This window comes from Triturus cristatus, chromosome 4_1, assembly GCF_964204655.1.
Source record: "Triturus cristatus chromosome 4_1, aTriCri1.1, whole genome shotgun sequence".
In the NCBI taxonomy this organism is placed as follows: Eukaryota; Metazoa; Chordata; class Amphibia; order Caudata; family Salamandridae; genus Triturus; species Triturus cristatus.
This window is the reverse complement of record NC_140585.1, coordinates 405,593,671-405,614,630: the sequence shown is the minus strand read 5'-3', so window position 1 is coordinate 405,614,630 and position 20,960 is coordinate 405,593,671. Positions and strand designations below refer to the sequence as shown.

The following is a 20,960-nucleotide window of genomic DNA, read 5'->3' as shown; positions in this document are numbered from 1 at the left end:
GGTTTTTCTGGCGCCCCAGTTAGGAACCCGATTTCTAGTCCTATGCCACTTTCTGTTGGACCTTGTGAGTTAAAAGCACCCCTCATCCTAACAACAGGTTGTGGTGAAAATCTGCTAGGGTTGGATTTGTTAAAAAGATTGCATGCAACGCTATATTGTTCCCCTTCAGGGGTACAACTTACATTGGGTAAGGAAGTGATTTCCCCAATATATTTGTCAAAGAATGCATTGCCGCCTGAATTGTCATCCCTTCCGGATGTCCTTTGGGCTACTGGTCCCAATGATGTGGGTCTCTTGGAAATACCGCCATACGTGGTCACTTTAAAAGCCAATGTCAGATTGCCACGCATTCCCCAGTACAAGATCTCCAATGAAGGTCAGAAAGCGTTGTTAGCAATTGTCAGTGATTTGATTAACCCCTTCCATGCGGGGCGGATTCCCCCGCTGTGCTGACCGTTACCTGCGCGGGCGTGGTCATGACGGAATGGTTCCGTCATGAGCACAGCTCAACCGACGCTCATGACGGAACCGTTCCGTCATGAGCGTTGAAGGGGTTAAAAAGGGTGTAATTGAAGAAACAAGAGGCAATGTTTGCAACAGTCCTGTTTTACCTGTCTTAAAACGAACTGACCCTTCACAGCCACCTGTTTACAGATTTGTGATTGATCTTAGAGAGGTAAATAAGATTGTTGTGCCACAGTTTCCAGTTGTCCCTGATATAACTGCCTTGTTAACTATGATTCCAGCCTCCGCTGCATGGTTCTCCGTGATCGATTTAAAGAATGCTTTCTTTAGCATCCCAATTGCAGAGGAGAGTAGGGACATTTTTGGCTTCAGTTTAGGAGGTCGAAGCTTCCGCTTTAAACGCGCTCCCCAGGGCTACTGTGAAAGTCCATCAATATACAGTCAGGCTTTAAAAGCGCAGCTTGATGCACTTGTTTTACCTAGTGGCGCTATCCTTATTCAGTATGTTGACGATTTACTAATCGCCGCGGATACTGAAAGGATCTGCAAAGAAGCTACGTTGTCATTGTTGCGTAATTTGTCTGCCTTTCATCACAAAGTGTCTCTCTCCAAACTGCAATATTGTCGACAAGAAGTGACCTACTTAGGTCATCTCTTATCGAAGGAGGGAAGGAAACTGACCCCAGAAAGAATTCAAGCCCTTGCACAATTGAGCGTGCCAAGAACACAGAGAGAAGTGCGTGCTTTCTTGGGCATTACTTCATACTGTAGGCACTGGATACCTAATTTTTCTTTGCTGGCAAAACCTTTGTTAGCATTAACCTGTAAAAATACACCGAATTCTGTCCCATGGTCTGAAGAGTGTCAGAAAAGTTTTTTGGAATTACGTGATGCATTATGTTCAGCTCCTGTGTTGGGTACCCCTGACTACAGTAAGCCTTTTACATTGTATGTTCATGAAAAGGACGGTTGCGCATTATCAGTGTTAACACAGCCTTTTGGTGACAGACCGCGTCCATGCGCATATTTTTTGTCAACTTTGGACCCAGTAGCGAGGGCATTGCCAAGTTGTCTGAGAGCTACAGCTGCAGCAGCTATGTCTATTCGACAGTCTGCTGGATTGGTAATGGATAACACATTGATTGTTATGGTTCCACATGCTGTGGACACATTGTTAAACCGGACCAAGACACAGCACTTAACTAGTGCTCGATTGTCAGGGTATGAATTGACACTGTTGGCAAATCATATACACATAAAGAGATGCAACACGTTGAATCCAGCTACATTATTGCCAATTCCAGCAGACATAGATGAGATTGAGCAACATGATTGTCTGTTCAGAACAGAAGAAGAGACAAAAGGGAGAATAGATCTTAAAGATACTCCCCTGACTGAGTGTGATGGTACCTTATGGGTGGATGGTTCGTGCTTTAAGCTTCCAAATGGTGATACGACTGCTGCATATGCTATCACGACTTTACACACGATTGTTGAAACTGCACGTGTGCCACATAATTCGGCTCAAGCAGCAGAATTAATTGCCCTTACAAGAGCATGCGTGTTGTCTGAAGGAATGAAAGTGAACATATATACTGATAGCCAGTACGCCTTTGGCGTGGCTCATAGTTTTGGGCACCTGTGGAAAGAACGTGGATTCCTGACTTCGCATGGAGCTAAAATTCAGAATGGCAAGTTGGTGAATGATCTCCTCGAGTCACTGACCCTACCGTTGCAAGTTGCGATTATGAAATGCAGTGCGCACAAGAAAATCACTGATGATGTTGGTCGTGGTAATGCATTTGCTGATGAAATCGCGAAAGAAACAGCAAAAGATGTGAAGACTCGAATGTATGTTGCAGGCCCTGCAAGATCGGTTGGTGATGTTGGAATGTGTGAAGACACGATAGAGAGTGTGAAGTCCCTTCAAGCTGAAGCCACAGAGAAAGAGTTGAGCAAGTGGAGAGAAGGTACGGGTAAATTGGATGAGAATGGTTGTTGGGTTGATTTGTCAGAACATCGGCAATGGTTGTTACCTGATGCATATGTGCTTCCAGTGGTTACTATGGCACATGGAATGGCACATATCAGTGTGAAAGGAATCTGTAAGTTGTTGGCTCCGGTATGGCAGAACGCTGGAATTCCCAAGCGTGCAGAAAATGTGGTCAAGAATTGTATGGTATGTTTGAAATACAACCCTGGTAGAGGAACCCCAACTCCAGCTGGTCATTTTGCGCCTCCATCATATCCATTTGAGGTTTTGCAGTTAGATTTTATCCACATGGAAAGGTGCAACAACTTGAAATATGTACTGGTTGTTGTTTGCGCTTTTTCAAAATGGATAGAAGCATATCCCCTAAAAGACAACACTGCTTTATCCACAGCCAAAGCCCTTGTGAAAGAATTTTTCCCTAGGTTTGGAATGCCAAGAATGGTGTGGAGTGATAATGGGAGTGAATTTGTGGGTCGAGTGATGAAGAATGTGTGTGAGGGATTAGGGATAAAGCAAAAATTCCACGCTGCAAATCACCCCCAATCAGCTGGATTAGTAGAGTGCTACAACGGCACTCTGAAGCTAAAACTGGCCAAAATCCAGGCGAGCTCCGGTCTTAAATGGCCTGACGCTCTGCCTTTAGCACTCCTATCCACCAGAATGACTGTGCATTCACGAGTGGGACTTAGCCCATATGAGATCATTTTTGGCCGCCCGGCCAATGTATGAGGTGTGCCAAGACCGACAAAATTCAGCGAAATTGAACATCCAGTACTGCTTGACTACCTGTATGAATTGACGGCTAAATTGCGTGTTTTACACCAACAGGTGCATGATACTCTGCCCCAGGCCTCTGAAGCTCCCGGACACCCTATCGATCCTGGCACGTGGGTTCTCGTGAAGAACTTTCAGTGAAAGAACAACGATGAGCCCCGTTGGATTGGCCCTCACCTCGTACTTCTATCGACAAGATCAGCGGTTCGAGTAAAAGGGAAAAAGAATTGGATTCACGGCGCCCACTGCAAACGGATCCCTTTGCCCCTACCATATGACCAGTGGGTCCAGGAGGGTATCGCTGATTCTGAAACAGACACTGTACCCCGTTTTGTACCATTTAGTGATGCACGCGTAAGAGCCACAACTTCAGAACAAGAGAGTGACAATATTTTGCAAGAAGCTGTGCCACCGTCAATTCGATTGGACACCACAGAGCCTGAACTTTTGTTTCAAGACCAGACAGTACCTGGCAGAAATCGATATAATTTGAGACCAAGGCCTATGGACAAATAAAGATTCCCTTCCCTTACTATATTTTTTTTTATATTATAGCTCTCCAATCTGAAGGACTTTTTGATTTTTTATTTTTCGAACCACCATCCGGGTTCAGCCGCAGGGTCGCGGTGCCAAGACTTTGGGGTACAGGCCGAAGACGTTAGGTCAACGGTTCTGGTTGGTCTAGGGCATTGAAACATCTATACCCGTTGTCATATATTTTAAGACAATCTATACAGCATGTGGTTACACCATCTATGCTACTTATGGGTATGGTTCACCAATTTACAAAAAGAAAGAAATTCATACGAGGTACATTAGTCTCTGTAATCCCCAAGTATCTGTCTCTAAACACCCAATAATAGTGAAAAAGTATAGGAAAGGAGCGAGGAAGCCTCACGGTAGCAACACCAGGGAGGTATAAGCAGGAAGGTACTCGCCTGCTACCTCAAGGTCTCATCATCAGCTACCCTCGTTCCGAAAATAAGATTTGTGTAAAGGAGGAAGAATGGGTAACAACCCAAAAAGTAAAGTGCTTAGGTATGTGTAAAGGAAAAAGTAGTGCCAAAATATGTGCACCGAGGAAAACCCCACAACTATATACAGTTCTGAGCTAGAACACACTGGCTTACAATTTTTATTCCATGCTGTGTGTCTACTCCTATTAAAATGCCGACATGTTTCATTGCCTTTGGGTACACTCACGGCAATTTCTTCAGGGCGTGGGGTTTTGTCACTTAACCCTGCCTTTCCGCCTATCTTTTGATAAAAACGCTTCTGTAAGAGACAAGAGATAAAAAGACAGACAACAACACATAGCAAAATTAATTGGCATCTGGCAAAAAGGAACTAAATATATACTATGTCCCTTATAGCGTGTCAGCCGTGTCATATTACCGGGATTTTACCCAACGTGGGTATACCTTTACCCTCGAGCTCTCGCGTGTGAAAAACTGCACTCCTTCAAGGCTCTTCCGATTAACTCCTACTGTGAGTCTGTAACACATAACCAAGAATCATAAAACTGTTTAGTAGACTCTAAAACTGCATTACTCAGTGTGCGTCTATCCTTCCGCTATGTGCCTCACGCTGATGGTGTCTATGGTATTCCTCAATCTCACAGCTATCCCGTGATGGCATTGTGTAACCAAGAGTCAAACTATGGCTACAGTGATACGCTATTTTTTCTTAACCCCCGTAGTTTTAAAAAAAAGCACCATAGTGCCCTTCCAAGCATCCCGTCTTTCACTCTATAACCAACGATCTTACTACTCATGTTTCTAATCACTCAAAGGAAGCCCATCTTGACTGTTCGGGGGACCCTTTCCAAACAATCTCTCACATTGCAGGACCCACCTTAGCTGTTTGCGCGTCCGGCGTTAACTCAGCACCGCATCAACCCGGTATGGTGTTTCCTGGAGATAAATACGCTCAGGCTCACCTCGTGTGCGGACCCGGAAGGGTCCCGCCCTTCTTAGGGAGTGTCTCATATGGCGCTCTTGCCTGTGTCTGCATCGCCGCCATATTGGAGTGGTGGTTTCCGTAAATAGACTATCACAACCCCCGCTAATAGTTCAAGGGAAAATGGGATTTAACAATTCCTATGTCAGTCCTAGTATATGACTTATTCTTGTTTATGTCACCGGTGTTAACATACTACACTCAACTTCTTTGCAATTACATATTGTCCCATGTACAACTACCAGTTGTTAAATATACGGACATTAACAGCACCCATTGTCTGGTATTACGGTGCCTCCCTGTTGCGATAATGTAGTACCTCAACTCTCTGCTCACTCCATGTCTACCCCTTTATGGCACAGGTCTCAGGCTACACTCGACAATTCTTAGTTCAAGACCCCACAACTTTATTGTTAGCGGACAATCCCGTGGAGGATTGCTCACATCAATAAAGATTCCCGGCAAACAATGTATTTTTGTTATTTCTGTGATTGTCGGTTCCACATGATGCCAAGATGTACTAACAGGGACCTGTATCATAAAAGAATTTCTCGATGTAAAAATACTCATTGGACATTTATCAGAGAATTGTCCATTACTACTAGCACTACAGGGTCAAAGTTGATCCCTTGTCTCTGATTTTAGCATGCAACACATCAGATGCTCTTTGTAAAGGTATAGATGAATAGTGAGCTATGTATTTACTCTATTCCACTCAATAAGATCATTTAATCCAGTTTTGTCCACCCCTTCCTGGTAGATCCAACGTGCTTCCCTAGTACTTAATCTGGTCTCCATGTTGAAGTGGTCTCCCATCACTCTCTCGAGGACCACCCAACGCACATCTTTCGGCATGTGTTTTTGGGACTGATAATGTTGCACCAATCTTGTGCTCAATTTCCCTGCACGTAGTGTGCTCAGATGTTCTTGTATCCTGATTTTGACCTTCCTACTGGTAAGACCGATGTAATGGAGGTCACAGGGGCATGTCAGTCTGTAAATAACATTAGATGTGTTACAGTTACTGAATTTGTTTAAAAACCAGGTTGTGTTGTTTGCAAGGGTAACACTTTTGGTGGCAGATGTAAGCGCACACACAGAGCAGCTCCCACATGGGTAATGTCCCTGCGGGATGTTGGTCTCTCGAGGATCTTGTTTTGGTCTAGTGTGGACCAAGCGGTCTCTGATGTTGGCTGATCGCTTAAATGCAAAGCGAGGTGGCGGCATTCGCATGTTCGTAGTGCTTAACAGATGCCAATGCCTACGAATGATCTGTCTGATTTTGGTGGAAAGTGGACCAAAAGTGGTCACTACTGGGATGCAATCACTACTCTTCTTGGGAGTTTTTTCCAACAAGGCAGCGCGAGGTGTATTGTAAGCTCGCTTTCTTGCCTGTTTGATGACCTTAATTGGATACGCTCGGTCCTTTAACTTGTTGGCTAGCACATGGGATTGTTCAGAATATTGTTGTAAAGTGGAACAGTTGCGGCGGTACCTCAGGAACTGCCCTACGGGTAAATTGTCCCGAAGCGCTCTAGGATGAAATGATCTGTAGTGCAATAGAGAGTTTTTGTCCGTAGGTTTTTGATGGACCGTAGTGACCAGTCCATCATGTTCGGCCTGGATGTCGAGGTCCAAATATACTGCAGATGTCCTGCTCACCGACCATGTGAAATTCAAGCAGCCATCAAGGCCGTTGAGCCAAGTAAGAAACTCATTAAGTCTCTCTTCTGATCCTTCCCAAATACATAGAACATCGTCTATATATCTCTTCCAGAGGACAATGTTCCTCTGGAAGGGATTGGTGTCTGGATGGATATGATAGGCCTCGAATTGGCCTACATAAATACATGCCAAGCTGGGGGCAAATGTAGCCCCCATCGAGGTACCGGACACCTGGAGGTATAGCTGTTCCTTACATGCAAAAAAGTTTTGTGTTAGTGCGATCTCTACACACTGAAGAACAAAAGTTTGAGGAGTATCATAAAACCATTCAGAGTCCCTCAGGGCTCGGGCTGCTGCCACCAGCGTAGCTTCCTGAGGGATACTCGTATATAATGATTCTATGTCTATGGTGACAAGGTAGTGGTTGTCAGGATTGTATGATACATTTTCCAAGATTCTCAAGACATCTGTGGTGTCTTGGACGTATGAGGGTTGAGTGATGACACATTCTCTTAGGAAGAAATCTGCAAACTGGGACAGTGGTTCCAGTAGGGATTGAATGCCCGATACTATGGGGCGACCCGGAGGGGGTCGTTGTGTTTTGTGAATTTTGGGAACTATATAGAATGCCGGAACCCTCGGTTTCAAATTGATCAAGAATTCGGCTTCTCTATATGTAACCCATTTCTTTTCCTTGGCTTCCGTCACTAGTTGGATGATCGTTGCTTGTAGTTCCTTGGTGGGGTCCCGTGCCAAGGGTCTGTAGTTGCCATGATTGCCCAAAAGCCTAGCCACTTCGGTATCATAATCTTGGGTATCCATCACTACCACAGCCCCGCCCTTGTCGGCTGGCTTGATAGTGATGGATTGGTTGTTCTGTATACTCTTCAGTGCTTGCCAGTCTCCATGACTCATATTACTATGGGTCGTGGTTTGCATATTCTGTTCCAACTGAAGGAAGTCTTGTAGGACCTTCTGTTCGAACACCACTGTCTCGGGGCGGACAGAACTGAGAAGGTCGGCGCAGATTAGTTGTAAACACCGACATATTCTCCTGTTCCTTACCCTCAAAGAATTTTTTGAGTTTGATTTTTCTCATGAGACCATAAAGTTCGGCCCGTAGTTGAAACCCATCGTGACGGGGGGTGGGTACAAACCCCAACCCTTTGTTAAGTACTGCGAGTTCAGTGTCAGTAAGATTGTATTTTGAAAGGTTAACCACTATATTGTTGTTTGCAGTTATAGGGGTGTCCTGCCTCTGCTGCGTGTGATCCTGGGGGAGAAGGGCTGCCAAGTTGAATTCTGATTCTGACGAGCCCGGCCCCTTCCCCGACCTCTGTAACTGCCCCCTCGTTGGCCTATTGGGTTCTGTGTTTGTTGTCCTAAAAAAACCCTGAACATGGCTCCCAAATCCTCATTAGTTCTATCCTGGGGATTGAATCTAACCCTCTGATTAGAAGTGGATGCTTGGGCAGTGGTCTCTTCTTCCTCACTGCTGGTGTTCTCGAATGTCCAGTTATTAGGTGTTCTTCTCCCCTGACGACGCCCCCCTCTCCCACCAGGTGGAAATGCAGGTTGGGGTTGGGTCTGTTGATAGTATTGGTCTTCAACATACGGAAACGCCCATTCATGGCTAAATCTGTCTAAATTACGTCTGAGTCCTTTAATCTTTTGGTTGACCATGTATGCTTGATATTCACTTAGATCGTCTTGAATTCTAGCTAGCTGTTCTTTTGTGTCAGTGATAGTTGTGTCTGCCTTTATGGTCTCCTCTAACTCTAGAATCTCTTTGAGGAGCTCATCACTGAGCCTCTTGGCCGTGTTAATTATCAGGACAAGCCAATCCCGGGTGCACTTGTTCGCTATATAACTCCAGTCCACCCGGAATTTCTTGTCTTCCAAAAAGATTTTAGGCTCTATAAGTACTAAAAGGCTGGCAAGTGCTGCGCCTGCCCTAAGATATTCCGTCATCAGGGCTCCATGGAGTGCTATCCTCACTTGTCTTTTCCTGGTATTGGATAGTTTCTCCCATTCGTCACGGGCAGAAGGTACCCCATTAAGGGGAGCATTAGGTAATAGAGAGGGACCTGATAGAATTGACGCTATATGTTCGTCCGTGAATGCGAGGCAGAATTTGTCCATATTCCTGTCACTCTACTACTAAACCACCCACAATGCAAATTCTCCCGCGATTTTCTGTGGAGTTTGTAACGAAGGTATAGAGAGTGGAGGGGAGGAGAAAAGAGGGGGTGTATTCTAAGGATTATTCATGCCAATCAAAGTCTTCCGAAGGAAGAGCGGCCAAATATTAATGGTGCTATGTGTTGTCCCTCGTAATGAATTGAAAATCGTTAAAAAGCTCTCACGGCTAAGCTGCCGTTCTCAAGACCACAACACAAAATGGAGCTCTAGGGGCAGAGAACAGGTCGTCCCCCACTCATACGTTTCTATACAACAATTGACCTGTTCCCAAGGTGAATATACAATTCAAACATCTATACCCGTTGTCATATATTTTAAGACAATCTATACAGCATGTGGTTACACCATCTATGCTACTTATGGGTATGGTTCACCAATTTACAAAAAGAAAGAAATTCATACGAGGTACATTAGTCTCTGTAATCCCCAAATATCTGTCTCTAAACACCCAATAATAGTGAAAAAGTGTAGGAAAGGAGCGAGGAAGCCTCACGGTAGCAACACCAGGGAGGTATAAGCAGGAAGGTACTCGCCTGCTACCTCAAGGTCTCATCATCAGCTACCCTCGTTCCGAAAATAAGATTTTTGTAAAGGAGGAAGAATGGGTAACAACCCAAAAAGTAAAGTGCTTAGGTATGTGTAAAGGAAAAAGTAGTGCCAAAATATGTGCACCGAGGAAAACCCCACAACTATATACAGTTCTGAGCTAGAACACACTGGCTTACAATTTTTATTCCATGCTGTGTGTCTACTCCTATTAAAATGCCGACATGTTTCATTGCCTTTGGGTACACTCACGGCAATTTCTTCAGGGCGTGGGGTTTTGTCACTTAACCCTGCCTTTCCGCCTATCTTTTGATAAAAACGCTTCTGTAAGAGACAAGAGATAAAAAGACAGACAACAACACATAGCAAAATTAATTGGCATCTGGCAAAAAGGAACTAAATATATACTATGTCCCTTATAGCGTGTCAGCCGTGTCATATTACCGGGATTTTACCCAACGTGGGTATACCTTTACCCTCGAGCTCTCGCGTGTGAAAAACTGCACTCCTTCAAGGCTCTTCCGATTAACTCCTACTGTGAGTCTGTAACACATAACCAAGAATCATAAAACTGTTTAGTAGAATCTAAAACTGCATTACTCAGTGTGCGTCTATCCTTCCGCTATGTGCCTCATGCTGATGGTGTCTATGGTATTCCTCAATCTCACAGCTATCCCGTGATGGCATTGTGTAACCAAGAGTCATACTATGGCTACAGTGATACGCTATTTTTTGTTAACCCCCGTAATTTTTAAAAAAAGCACCATAGTGCCCTTCCAAGCATCCCGTCTTTCACTCTATAACCAACGATCTTACTACTCATGTTTCTAATCACTCAAAGGAAGCCCATCTTGACTTTTCGGGGGACCCTTTCCAAACAATCTCTCACATTGCAGGACCCACCTTAGCTGTTTGCGCGTCCGGCGTTAACTCAGCACCGCATCAACCCGGTATGGTGTTTCCTGGAGATAAATACGCTCAGGCTCACCTCGTGTGCGGACCCGGAAGGGTCCCGCCCTTCTTAGGGAGTGTCTCATATGGCGCTCTTGTCTGTGTCTGCATCGCCGCCATATTGGAGTGGTGGTTTCCGTAAATAGACTATCACAACCCCCGCTAATAGTTCAAGGGAAAATGGGATTTAACAATTCCTATGTCAGTCCTAGTATATGACTTATTCTTGTTTATGTCACCGGTGTTAACATACTACACTCAACTTCTTTGCAATTACATATTGTCCCATGTACAACTACCAGTTGTTAAATATACGGACATTAACAGCACCCATTGTCTGGTATTACGGTGCCTCCCTGTTGCGATAATGTAGTACCTCAACTCTCTGCTCACTCCATGTCTACCCCTATATGGCACAGGTCTCAGGCTACACTCGACAATTCTTAGTTCAAGACCCCACAACTTTATTGTTAGCGGACAATCCCGTGGAGGATTGCTCACATCAATAAAGATTTCCGGCAAACAATGTATTTTTGTTATTCCTGTGATTGTCGGTTCCACATGATGCCAAGATGTACTAACAGGGACCTGTATCATAAAAGAATTTCTCGATGTAAAAATACTCATTGGACATTTATCAGAGAATTGTCCATTACTACTAGCACTACAGGGTCAAAGTTGATCCCTTGTCTCTGATTTTGGCATGCAACACATCAGATGCTCTTTGTAAAGGTGTGGATGAATAGTGAGCTATGTATTTACTCTATTCCACTCAATAAGATCATTTAATCCAGTTTTGTCCACCCCTTCCTGGTAGATCCAACGTGCTTCCCTAGTACTTAATCTGGTCTCCATGTTGAAGTGGTCTCCCATCACTCTCTCGAGGACCACCCAACGCACATCTTTCGGCATGTGTTTTTGGGACTGATAATGTTGCACCAATCTTGTGCTCAATTTCCCTGCACGTAGTGTGCTCAGATGTTCTTGTATCCTGATTTTGACCTTCCTACTGGTAAGACCGATGTAATGGAGGTCACAGGGGCATGTCAGTCTGTAAATAACATTAGATGTGTTACAGTTACTGAATTTGTTTAAAAACCAGGTTGTGTTGTTTGCAAGGGTAACACTTTTGGTGGCAGATGTAAGCGCACACACAGAGCAGCTCCCACATGGGTAATGTCCCTGCGGGATGTTGGTCTCTCGAGGATCTTGTTTTGGTCTAGTGTGGACCAAGCGGTCTCTGATGTTGGCTGATCGCTTAAATGCAAAGCGAGGTGGCGGCATTCGCATGTTCGTAGTGCTTAACAGATGCCAATGCCTACGAATGATCTGTCTGATTTTGGTGGAAAGTGGACCAAAAGTGGTCACTACTGGGATGCAATCACTACTCTTCTTGGGAGTTTTTTCCAACAAGGCAGCGCGAGGTGTATTGTAAGCTCGCTTTCTTGCCTGTTTGATGACCTTAATTGGATACACTCGGTCCTTTAACTTGTTGGCTAGCACATGGGATTGTTCAGAATATTGTTGTAAAGTGGAACAGTTGCGGCGGTACCTCAGGAACTGCCCTACGGGTAAATTGTCCCGAAGCGCTCTAGGATGAAATGATCTGTAGTGCAATAGGGAGTTTTTGTCCGTAGGTTTTTGATGGACCGTAGTGACCAGTCCATCATGTTCGGCCTGGATGTCGAGGTCCAAATATACTGCAGATGTCCTGCTCACCGACCATGTGAAATTCAAGCAGCCATCAAGGCCGTTGAGCCAAGTAAGAAACTCATTAAGTCTCTCTTCTGATCCTTCCCAAATACATAGAACATCGTCTATATATCTCTTCCAGAGGACAATGTTCCTCTGGAAGGGATTGGTGTCTGGATGGATATGATAGGCCTCGAATTGGCCTACATAAATACATGCCAAGCTGGGGGCAAAGGTAGCCCCCATCGAGGTACCGGACACCTGGAGGTATAGCTGTTCCTTACATGCAAAAAAGTTTTGTGTTAGTGCGATCTCTACACACTGAAGAACAAAAGTTTGAGGAGTATCATAAAACCATTCAGAGTCCCTCAGGGCTCGGGCTGCTGCCACCAGCGTAGCTTCCTGAGGGATACTCGTATATAATGATTCTATGTCTATGGTGACAAGGTAGTGGTTGTCAGGATTGTATGATACATTTTCCAAGATTCTCAAGACATCTGTGGTGTCTTGGACGTATGTGGGTTGAGTGATGACACATTCTCTTAGGAAGAAATCTGCAAACTGGGACAGTGGTTCCAGTAGGGATTGAATGCCCGATACTATGGGGCGACCCGAAGGGGGTCGTTGTGTTTTGTGAATTTTGGGAACTATATAGAATGCCGGAACCCTCGGTTTCAAATTGATCAAGAATTCGGCTTCTCTATATGTAACCCATTTCTTTTCCTTGGCTTCCGTCACTAGTTGGATGATCGTTGCTTGTAGTTCCTTGGTGTGGTCCCGTGCCAAGGGTCTGTAGTTGCCACGATTGCCCAAAAGCCTAGCCACTTCGGTATCCAATTAAGGTCATCAAACAGGCAAGAAAGCGAGCTTACAATACACCTCGCGCTGCCTTGTTGGAAAAAACTCCCAAGAAGAGTAGTGATTGCATCCCAGTAGTGACCACTTTTGGTCCACTTTCCACCAAAATCAGACAGATCATTCGTAGGCATTGGCATCTGTTAAGCACTACGAACATGCGAATGCCGCCACCTCGCTTTGCATTTAAGCGATCAGCCAACATCAGAGACCGCTTGGTCCACACTAGACCAAAACAAGATCCCCGAGAGACCAACATCCCGCAGGGACATTACCCATGTGGGAGCTGCTCTGTGTGTGCGCTTACATCTGCCACCAAAAGTGTTACTCTTGCAAACAACACAACCTGGTTTTTAAACAAATTCAGTAACTGTAACACATCTAATGTTATTTACAGACTGACATGCCCCTGTGACCTCCATTACATCGGTCTTACCAGTAGGAAGGTCAAAATCAGGATACAAGAACATCTGAGCACACTACGTGCAGGGAATTTGAGCACAAGATTGGTGCAACATTATCAGTCCCAAAAACACATGCCGAAAGATGTGCGTTGGGTGGTCCTCGAGAGAGTGATGGGAGACCACTTCAACATGGAGACCAGATTAAGTACTAGGGAAGCACGTTGGATCTACCAGGAAGGGGTGGACAAAACTGGATTAAATGATCTTATTGAGTGGAATAGAGTAAATACATAGCTCACTATTCATCCATACCTTTACAAAGAGCATCTGATGTATTGCATGCCAAAATCAGAGACAAGGGATCAACTTTGACCCTGTAGTGCTAGTAGTAATGGACAATTCTCTGATAAATGTCCAATGAGTATTTTTACATCGAGAAATTCTTTTATGATACAGGTCCCTGTTAGTACATCTTGGCATCATGTGGAACCGACAATCACAGGAATAACAAAAATACATTGTTTGCCGGGAATCTTTATTGATGTGAGCAATCCTCCACGGGATTGTCCGCTAACAATAAAGTTGTGGGGTCTTGAACTAAGAATTGTCGAGTGTAGCCTGAGACCTGTGCCATATAGGGGTAGACATGGAGTGAGCAGAGAGTTGAGGTACTACATTATCGCAACAGGGAGGCACCGTAATGTGGTAAATAATTTAATTACCGGAACTTAATTTGATGCGGAAAATCTATAACAATAGCTCAGTAAAATAAGAGGCAGAATCCGTGGTATTAGAGGTTCTGAACGGGCTTTATTCCATAATCAATTTAAATCGATGAGCTCCATATTCCATCACCACGAAGGTTCAGGAAGTGAAGACCGTACTTTATTGATAAGTAATCATTTTTATACAATAGGCATTACAGTGAAGCAAATGCAGGAGGCGTAACAATTGATAGTAAAGATAAAACATACATGCGTAGCGAAAGTGGGTGTAACTGGGTGTAACTAAGGAACGTCATCAAGTATGATGTCATAATAGGGTGGTACCATGAAAGAATTTCGTAATGTCAGCAGAAATACTTGGCAGAAATGCGCGCGCAGCAGCATGACGTGTGATTGACGTGCAACTAGGGGGTGAAGGGGACTTGACATTTAGCTCTACATGTGGCGACAGAAGTCTGGAGGGTCAAGTCAACCTAATCCCAAATCATATCTAACATCCTATGTTTAAAGAACTGTGTTATCCAAAAGAGAAGTCTCTTAGAGTAGAATCTTATTCTATACTGACTATACTGACTATTAGTGCGTGTACAAGCGTCTAAGTGTCTATACTAGATGCGGGGGCAGAAATCTTCCATAGAACAGGGCTATGAATTACTTGCATAAAGACAGAGAAGCCGGGCCTTTTGCTCGGTAGCTGGAAGAATGTTTACTTAAACTACTAGACAGGAATGCATTGGGTAGGGAGCGGAGCAGATAATTTCGAAGGTGAAATACAGTTTTTGGCAGGCAACAGGCTGATGTCAGGCACCGTTAGCCGCGCAGGGAGTAGGACAAAGTTCATGGATACAGATGCGAGCTCAGACTGAAGCTTTCAGAGGCAGAAGGCAAGAAAAGGCTTGATGGCAGAATCAGGGCCTACTTGCCTGGACTGTAAAATGGCATAAGTGAGCCATATAAAGCCGGTGGCCTTTCATACTTAGGAATGGAATATCCAGCCCATTCATGGCGGATCTGAAAGAGGACATGTTGGCGGTGGACGCACATGTGTTTGCGTCTTCATAACTGGAACTGGAGGGAACATACATGTACTTGTGATTTATACATGAAACCGTTGGGGTCCAAGATAGGGGACATAACTGACCAGAAAAATCCATATTTCCACATTCCCTCCTTGTCCCCTACTTGCCCGTCAAGAGATATCAATCTTCATTAATCCATCGATCTGTTCATATAGCATCATTTGTTCTTCTTTTTTCTTCTGGAATGAATGAAATCTTGGTGGTGGAATACACGATGTGGCACACAGACCACAGATCGCTGGTCCACATTGTAGACATAGACAGCAACTGAATAATATGAGGAAGCCAATACCTAGGAAGGATAGGACCTTCCATCCAAAGGTAGATAATACATTCCAAAACCAACCGGACCAAGTCCAGGTGCCTGGATTCTGGTGTATCTGGCTTACAATCTTATGAAGGCGAGTTATGGCTTTATATACAGATGGCGAATTTTCTGGTATGAAAATGCAACAACTTGATCCGATGACCCTACAAGCTCCGCCCCTATCGGCCAGGATGACGTCAAGGACAAGACGATTTTGAAGCACAACAATCCGCATAGCAGACTGCTCTTCTGTTAAATTGCCTAAGGCGGAAATAGTTTCATTCACTACTGCTTCAAGGGTTCTGGTTAATCTACGTATCAGCTTACTATTGGTAACTGTACCTATATAGGGAAAGAGACCTTTATTGAAATCTGTGTATTTTTCCCATGCGGTCTCAGTATAATCGACTATTGGGAGATCTCTCCTTTCTCTATTATGTACTAAATGAGTATTTCTGTGATAATCAGGAGGAGCTAGGAAAACAGGTGGCAAAAGGAATCCGATGTAGCAGGTACCATCCCAATCTAGTGGCAAACGTATGTATGCCGTCTGACCACATATGAAGTAGGAATGGCGGGAAGCTCTAAATGTAGACTTGCCTTGATCACTAAATTCTATTACAGTGGTGCATCTACTATGGCCCATATGTATGGAACCATTCTTTCTTACACATAATTCACCTTTTACTGGAAATACTGACATGGCGGGCAAAATTGGAGTAGCTTCGGATTCGACATTCAAGATCATGAGAGTGAGCGTAAAATTACCTAATCCATATACTTCATTTTCTAGATCAGTTCCTGTTCTTTTGGGAAGTCCCTCCTTGTTGGGGTGGCAGACTTTGAGTAAAACTAAGTTCAGATTTCCCCATACCCAGTTATTCTGGTAAACTGCAGAATTCGAATCTAGGGAATTAATTAAACTAAACCATGCTCCACAGGAGCCGTTGTGTGTGAACGGGTATGGAAAGAGAGGTAGAATTCCTTTATAGTTCTGATAGGGAGGGAGTCGACCACATATCCAACAATTTGTAGCATTGCTAACCTGATGGGAATGATGTAACATACTAATAAAAGTGTTATTGCGCAGCGCAAATCTATAAGACAATTCATGCGGAGGTAATTCACTAAAAGAATGTTCAGCAGTAATATTGTAAACATGTCTAGAAATAGGATAATATGTGTGCAACAATATACTTGCAGTAATTATTAAAAGACTTAGGAAAAACAAAATTAATAACGTCACTGTGCAACGACTACGCAGTGATTTCCAGTACGCATGTCGTTTCAACTTTATCCTTCTGTTTCTTTCTCTATACAGGTCTAAGGGGTACATGTCAGAGACAAATTCGACCGCTTCACCTTGGAGAGGACTTAAACAATCAAATTGCCTGACTTGTTAGACCTAAGTTTTAGTTTGTATTCTTCATGGTTATTCAGTTCAACCAAAGGAAGTTTAGAGTCAATCGGGGAAGACACACAAGGTGTGTCGTTTACGTCTGACGGTAGTCCATGAAATTTCTTGATATGACTTGAATGTATCCAGCCTTTTCGTCCTTCGATCTTTACGGCTGTCCTCGTCGTTAGCAGTACGAGCTGAGGTGATTTCCACCTAGGATCCAGCTGAGACTTCCGATCAAAGTTCCTCACTAAAACCAAATCCCCTGGAATTACGTCATGGGGTTTCACCTCTGTGTTGTCGGGAAAGGCTGCAGCTACCTGTGAACGACAAGATTGTAGTGCAGACATCAAGGAAGCCAAGTAATCTGTCAGCATATTACAGTCAACATCAGTTATTTTGCGTGGTATAGACGTCCCCCACATATTTGGTGGTCTACCGAAGATCACCTCATACGGGGATAGCCCTGTTCGAGAGTGTGCTACCATTCTCATGTAAAAGAGTGCAACGGGTAAGGCTACTACCCAGTCGACACCTTTCTCTCTGCATATTTTGGACAATCTAGTTTTCAGGGTCTGGTTATGTCTTTCCACGAGACCTGCTGCCTCGGGGTGTCGGACACAGTGAAATTTCCACTGATAGCCTAACAAAAGTGAAACGTGTTTCATTAGTTCGGATGAGAACGGCTGGCCGTTATCTGAGTAGACAACACGTGGTAAACCGTACCGTGGGAAGAATTCTCGAACTAACTGTTTGGCAGTAGTCGGGGCAGTGTAATCTGAAACCGGGTATGCCTCTGTCCAACGGGAAAGAGCACAGACAACTACGAGAACATATTTGAATCCTCGACATCGTTCCATCTGGATATAATCCATCTGGAGGACTTCAAAAGGGTGATCAGGAGGCTGAAATCCACCCTGTTCTACGGGAATGCTTTTACCTGGGTTAAACTGACAACAGATCATACAGGTACGAACTTTTTGTTTAGCTGCTGCTCGTAAATGTTTGTTGAACCAAATGTGTTGGATGCTGTCTAGCATAGCTTTTTCTCCTAGATGTGCTGGACTATGTACAGTGTTAATAACGACTTGGACCATTGAATCAGGAAGGAACCACACAGATTTTTCCTTCGTCATCCATCCTTGATCCGTTTGGATCCCTCCTAATTCAGTCCATTTCTTTATTTCGTCTGGTGTAGCATGTGTCTGTATGTCGATTACGTCAAGAGCGGGATCCTTAACCATCATGCAATGTGTTGGTGTCGGGACTATTGTCTTTGTCATGTCGGATGTTTGAGTTTGAGCAGTCTGTTTAGCTGTTCTGTCAGCTAGATCATTGCCTTGAGAAATGATATCAGTAACTTTCGTATGAGCTTTACATTTCATAATTGATATTGCAGTGGGTAGATGTATTGCATCTAATAAGGCATGAATAAGGGGTCCGTGCTGAATGTGGGCACCGTGAGAAGTTAAATAACCTCTCTCTCGCCACAGCACGCCGAAGTCATGTACAACTCCGAATGCATAACGTGAATCAGTGTATATGTTGACTTTTTTATTTGTGGCTTGAATACAGGCTTGTGTCAGAGCGATGAGCTCTGCTGCTTGAGCGGACAAGGTATTTATGCAATTTGTTTCAACGATTTCAGTGTCTGTTGTGACTGCGTAAGCGGCCACTAGCTCTCCTGTACCTGTTCTCATACATGAACCATCTACATACAACGTCAGGTCTGGGTCTGACAATGGGACGTCTGTCAAATCTTGTCTGGGTTTCGTCGTGATAGTGATAACTTCAATACAATCATGTGCAAGTGGGTCTGTTCCATTTACAGGTAACAGTGTGGCAGGATTCAATGTACTACAACGTCTGATTTCTATATGTGGCTGAAACAATGTTAATTCGTAACCAGTAAGTCGTGCTATAGTCAAGTGTTGTGTTTGTGTGCGGTTCAAGAGAACCTCTACTGCATGTGGTACTTGTACTGTTAATGGATGTCCTAATACTATGGCATCGCTTTGTCTGATTGCTAAAGCTGTTGCTGCCACTGATTTCAGGCACGCAGGCAAAGCCTGAGCTACGGGATCTAATGTACTAGAAAAATAAGCACATGGTTTGTGTGATCCTGCTTGTTCCTGTGTGAGTACTGACAAGGCAGTACCTTCGCGTTCTGTAACGAAGAGTGTAAACTGTTTATTGTAACATGGTGTTGCTAAAACAGGTGCTTGGCATAAGGCTTTCTTTAGGCTTTCAAAAGCTTGTGTATGTTCCTGAGTCCAAGGGAGAACAGTCGATGTGGCTGCCTCCTGTGTTGTCAATTGAATGAGGGGTTTTGCGAGAAATGCATACTGAGGGATCCACTGCCTACAATATGAAGTGAGGCCTATGAAAGCCCGCACCTCCTTTTGTGTCTTGGGTATCGGCATATTTGCAATTAACTGGATGCGATCTGATGTAAGCTGCCTTCCCTCCTTGGACAGCGAGTGACCAAGGTAAACAACTCGCTGGACACAGAATTGCAGCTTAGAAGGGGACACCTTGTGCCCCTTTTCGGCCAAAAATTGTAATACCGTCAGTGAGGCTTTCTCACATTCAGGTTCGCTCCTAGCGGTGATCAGCAGATCATCGACATATTGAAGCAGGGCAGTGTTGACTGGCATGTGGATACTGTCGAGTTCTCGTTTCAGTGCTTGGCTATAAATGCTGGGGCTTTCTGTAAATCCTTGAGGTGCGCGTGTGAATTTAAAGCTTCGTCCATTTAAACTAAATCCGAACAAGTATTGGCTTTCCGGATCTATTGGGACGCTGAAGAAGGCATTCTTGAGATCAATTACAGTAAAGAATGTTGCTTCGGAATCAATGGCTGTCAGTAATGAAGAAATGTCTGGGACTACGGGGTATTGTGGTACTATGCATTTATTTAATTCGCGCAGATCAATAACCAATCGATATACTGGCGGGGCTGTTGGATCGGTTCGTTTAAGAATCGGAATTATCGGTGAATTACATACATTGGAGTCAGTTTCCACAACCACTCCTTGGGTAATAAGCTCGTCAATTATTTGTAGTAAAGCCACTACAGCATCTGGGGGTAACTTGTATTGTCGCATTCGTGGAAGTACCACGCCTGCTTTTAATGTGACTCGATATGGTGTAATGTTCATGCAACCAACATCTGTAGGGCCTTGTGCCCATAAATGTGTCGGTAAAGTCTGTAGTCGGTGATCCATGTCTCGGGACACGTAGTGCCCTTTGAAATCTCGTAAAAACAATCTTACTCCTTCCGGAGAACAACATATAATAGCTCCTAGAGCTTTCAAAGTTTTTATGCCTAACAAGTTTTCTGGACATGATTTAGTAAGTAATAAATCTGTAGTTCGTGTCAAGGGACCAATCGTAAGTGGAAGAGGCTGTGTTACTTCGTTAATGATAGGTTTTCCTGAAAAACCAAGGGAAATATTCTGTGAGCCTGAGAGGGGTGCCCCTGGAACTTCACTACGTTTTATTGTTGTTCGGCTTGCCCCTGTATCAAGTAAGAATTTTCTATCTTGACCTAACAGTTCACTGTGTACATAAGGTCCTTCTTGATCTACAGGGACCTCAATAAGGGGTAAGCCAACTTCCCTCTCTAGGCTGTTTCATGAGTATCGTTGATAATCAGGATAGTCATACTGTGCGGTCTGATACATCTGTCGGGTCGTTGTTTGTGTGGCAGCAATAGGCTGCGGTGGTGGAGCTGGCATAGACTGTTGCGGAGCTGGCATGGACTGTGCATGCTGCGGAGTTCCTTGTTGATTCTGATCCTGTCTAAGTGGCCGTGGTCTTTCTTTTGTGTTACCTATGGCGATATTATGTTTTAAAACGGGACAATCGTGTACATAATGACCTGGCTGTTTACAATAGTTGCACGTCCCTTTAACAGGACCTGTTGAAACACTGGACTGTGT

The 20,960-nt window shown here is 44.2% G+C and overlaps 1 protein-coding gene across 1 annotated transcript in view; it reads right to left on the bottom strand.

Moving 5' to 3' along the window:
• RAB3IP (RAB3A interacting protein) overlaps nt 1-20,960 on the bottom strand; it is a 607,212-nt gene that overhangs the window by 492,221 nt on the left and 94,031 nt on the right. The window lies entirely within an intron of this gene.